Source organism: Petaurus breviceps, unplaced genomic scaffold, assembly GCF_028583685.1.
Source record: "Petaurus breviceps papuanus isolate PSGF00001 unplaced genomic scaffold, PetGlider_PUasm1.0 185, whole genome shotgun sequence".
In the NCBI taxonomy this organism is placed as follows: Eukaryota; Metazoa; Chordata; class Mammalia; order Diprotodontia; family Petauridae; genus Petaurus; species Petaurus breviceps.
In genome coordinates this window covers 2,132,007-2,136,859 of record NW_027185797.1, presented here as the reverse complement: position 1 = coordinate 2,136,859, position 4,853 = coordinate 2,132,007, and positions in this window count along the sequence as shown.

The window sequence follows — 4,853 nt, the reverse complement described above, 5'->3', positions numbered from 1 at the left end:
TAATAAGACAGTGTCTTATTATCGGGGAAACACAGTAAGTAAGTCAGTGCTTGAGTTAGGAGCACGTTGATTAGCAGATTAGCAGTGATGAGCTTAACCTATGAGGGGCATCTCTTCCCTAGAGGAGAAACCAGATAAAAAGTCTGTGAGCCCATATCTTCCTGACTTCAATTTCTTCTTGCCATGCAAGAAATAACATGTGCATATATAAGCATAATCACATTACATATAAAGTAGATTCAAGGCAATCTTTGAGGAAAAAAAAATTTCAAAATACATTAGAAGATTTAAGCAAAAAGATGGGCTATGATAGTTTCATGGTAATTGATCACTGAGCCCTGGCCCAAAGGCCAAGGGCTCCATTGTTTGACCAAACTAGAAATGAGTATGTCTTCTTGAGATGCCATACTGCTTTGTAGAGAAGTCCTACAAACCTCCCCAAGAAAGACTATGATCCCGGCTGAGCTCCCAACCTTGGTGTTCATTTAATAGCATTTAGTATTCCTTAGATAGACCTGCTAGAAAATTAGGCTTCACACATAGACTATGGTGATAAGGTACAGTCCATATATGCCTCTTGCAGAGATGTCATCTTTTATTAGTTAAAATGGTATTTACAATTAGAAGGAACTTTGGAGATCATCTAGGTCAACCTTCCTAAGTGACAAATAAGGAAACTGAGGCCATGGACAAAAAATTGCCCCAAATCAAACAGGTAGTATAGTGAAAAGTAGGGATTGGAACCCAAATTTTCTAACTCCAAATCCTGTGTTCCTAGAGAATGAGGCAGACTCCTGGCCCTGAGTCTGGGGTCTTACTAATATTAAAGGGAGAGTGATGTAGTTTGGTTTTGAAGTCATTTAACCTCTCTCAGGCTCAATTTCCTCCTCTAAAAAATAAGGAAGTTGTTGGACTCCATGACCCCTAAAGTCCCTTCCAGGACTAAATCTATGACCCTACGAATTCTCTACAGATCCTAGACAGCTAGGTGATACCATGGATAGAATTCTGGACTTGGAGTCAGGAAGACCTGAATCAAATCCAGCCTCAGGCACTTGTAGCTGTGTGACCATGGGTAAGTTAACCTCAGTTTGCCTCATCTGTAAAATGGGGCTAATAATAGAACATACCTCCCAGGTTGGCTGTGAAGACAAAATGGATACTATTTGTAAAATTCTTTGTAAACCTTATAGCATTATGTAAATGCTAGCTATCATTATTATTATTATTAGATTTTATTATCTACAAAAAGCAGCAGGGATTCTCAAATCAACACAGCAGCAGATTTAAGATGTATGAAAAGGAAGAGGGGAGAGGGGTTGGGGAGCCTGTGCCCAGGGCTCAAATTAAATGTCTTTATAATTTGGCAAGAGTTCACTGTCTGCCCATGGCAGTGTAATGCAGGACCAAAGCCTGTAACTGTTTCCTGACCTCACACTCAACAATAGTCCCTTTGCCAATGCAATTGTGAATGTTGTAAACTGCTCACCAATAAATAAGTCTATTAAGAGCCTAGTTTATCTTCTGGAAGCTTCATTGAGTAAGCACCCAGATCCATCATGCCATAATCTGTTCTTCCTGGACTTTATAGAGAGCTCCCCATTAACCTTAATAGAAAAGGTTGTTGGGTAGGTTTCTTTTCCACCATGGATCAAAGTTAGTATGTGGCCTATAAAAGTTAGATGTAAAAAGACCCATTAAGTCATTCCTGTTCAACTTTCCAGTGACTACAAACTTGCCTCTTCTGGTTTCTTGTGTTTTGCTTGGTCTGTTATGGAAGGTCTTCAACAATAATACTTCCTCTACCTCCTACAACATCACAGCTATGCCTAATGTCTTCTGGTCAGGAAACTCTAGCTTATTTTTCTTCCCCTTCCTCACTTGCACAGGATTCAGAGTTGGAAGAGACCTAAGGGATTTTCTAGGCACAACTCTCTGATTTTACAGATTAGGAAACTGAGGCCTAGAAAGATCATGCAGTCTATTGCAGAGTTAAGGTCTGAATTCAGGTCTTCTGGACACAAGTCTATTGTTCTTTTCTTTCCATCACATCCCTCTTTGTTGTCAACGATACAGGGAACTCCTGGGTAAGGTCACTTCCTCAGCTAACATGGGTTGACGCCTTCTCTCAATTTATGTTGGTAGTGTTCAGTCATTTTGGTCATGGCCAACTCTTCATGACCCCATTTGGGGTCCAGCTCATTTTACAAATGAGGAAACTAAGGTGAAAAAAGTTAAGTGACTCTACCCACTGCACCACCTAGCTGCCTCTGCTCAATTTATTGTTGTCTTTTGTTGTTCAGTTGTGTCCAACTCTTTGTGACCCCATTTGGGGTTTTCCTAGCAGAGATATTGGAGTGGTTTGCCATGTCCTTCTCCAGCTTATTTGACAGATGAGGAAACTGAAGCAAACAGGGTGAAGTGACTTGCCCAGGGTCACACAGTTACTAAGTGTCTGAGGGCAGATTTGAACTCACAAAGATAAGTCATCCTGACTGTAGGCCTGGCATTCTGTCCACTGAGCCACCTAGCTATCCATGCTCAGTTTATAGTCCTAGAAAAACCATGACCAGGATGTTAAATGACTTGGCTGGAGTTACACAACCAGTATGTGTCCAATGCAATGCTAGCTTAAGAAGCCACCAGCCATCACTCTGACACACTCCCACTGATATCCAGGAATTTGGTGGGAGTCTAGTCCTGCTAAGCTTCACTCATCAGCTGGTCCCTTTACTCTTTCTTGTCCTTTTTGGAACTGGTTCTGCTTGGTGCACACTCATTAGGTCTGGAGCTATCCCAGACTCAACAGAGTTGGATGTAGGCAAGTAAGGATTTGAACCTAGGTTCTCTAACTGAATCCTGTGTTCATAATGAATAAAAAGTGAAACAGACTTCTAGCTCTGAGTTTGGGATCTTACTAACATTAAATGGAGTGTGATGTAATGGAAAGAGTGTCAGCTGTTAGAAGAGCTTTCCCTAGTGTGATCATCACATAAAGGAAAGCCATGAGTAAACTCCATTAGAAACAAAGCCTACACATGAGCTATTTCAGCCATTCTGAATGTGTGATCCAGGAACCCCTGGGAACCCTTGAGATCCTTTCAGAGGGGTCAAAACTATTTTCATAATAGTACTAAGATATTTTAATTTCTTGTGGTAAATATCAATAAATATAACCCATATAAACAACAACTCTTTGGGAAATCCTTAATTATTTTAAAGGATATATTATATTGTTATATAATATATATTGTATAATAATATATTATATTGTCATAGAATATATATGGTATAATAATATATTATATTGTCATATAATATATTATATATTGTATAATAATACATTATATTGTTATATGATATATAATAACATATTATTATTATTAAGTATAAAGGGGTTTTAAGACTAAAAAATCAGAGAACCACTGAGGTATTTAATGCAATCTGATCCTAGGCCTCAGGAGGCAGTTAGGAGGCACAGCAGGTACAGTGCTAGGCCTGGATTCAGGAAGACTTCTCTTCCTGAACTCAAGTCTGACTTCTGACACTTATTAGCTGTGTGACCCTGGGCAAGTCACTTGACCCTCTTTGCCTCAGTTTCCTCACCTGTCAAATGAGCTGGAGAAAGAAATGGCAAACCACTCCAGCATCTTTGCCAAGAAAACCTCAAATGGGGTCAGGAAGAGTTGGGGGCAACTGACATGACTGAACAACGAGGCCTCAGATGAACCTGACTTAGTGCCTCAGAGCACAAGATGAGATTTAAATTATATCAGAAAGTTTCCCAAATTTAACCCTCTAAAAACCTTGATAACCGTGTTCCTTCCTGCTGCAGTTTTAAGCCTATTTATTTCTCATTGTCTTCCCCTCAGTGGAGAACTAGGCAGCTAATCACCCTTTCTAATTATTCATATTTAAAGCAAAAAAAATATGCAATTCCAGATTGTAGACATTTCATAAATCATTTAAATCTAGCTTTGGTAAGGGATTTTGTATGCTTGCATTTGAATGTATCTGATTATCTGGGAATTCACATTAAGCAAAATGAAAATAATAACACTTTTATATAACACTTTTAAAGTTTACAAAGTGCTTTCGTCATAACCATTCTGGGAAACAGGAACATCATTGTGTCTATTTCTTCAGATGTGCAAACTAAGGCTAGAAAAAGTGACTTGCTCCTGGTCATAGAGCTGGGGAGGAAGGGGGAGATCTGGGACTTGAATGCATTAGCTCACTCTAACTCAGTATTTTTTCTCAATATTCTATCCTTCAGATCTGCCTCATAGAAAACTGCTGGCTTGACCCATTTTGCCATGCTTGTTTTGGCCAACTCCTCCCCAAAGTGCATTTTTTGTGGAAATAACACAATTCTCAACCTGGATACCAAGTCACTGTGATGTCATGGAGATGGCACTGGATTTGGAAGCCAACAAACTGTATTCCAATCTAAGGATCATAGCTTTAGAGCTGGGAGAGACCTCAGAGGTCATCCAGTTCAACTAAAATCCCACCTCCTTCCTGAAGCCTTTCCCGTTCCTTCTTAATTCCAGGGCCTTCCCTCTGTTAATTATCTCCCATTTATCCTGTCCTGTGTACAGCTTGTGAGTTGTCTCCCCCAGTTGATTGTAAGTTCCCTGAGGGCAGGGACTATCTTTTGCCTCTTTTTTTTTTATCCCCAGAACTTAACACAGTGCCTGGCCCATAGTAAGCACTTCATTAATGTTTATTGAATTGAATTGAACTGCCTTATTTTACAGATGAGGAAACTGAGGCCTAGAGAGATGAAGACTTGCCCTAGGTCACAGTGACCAGCCCAGGGGTGGGGAACCTGAGGCTTTGGGCCACATGTG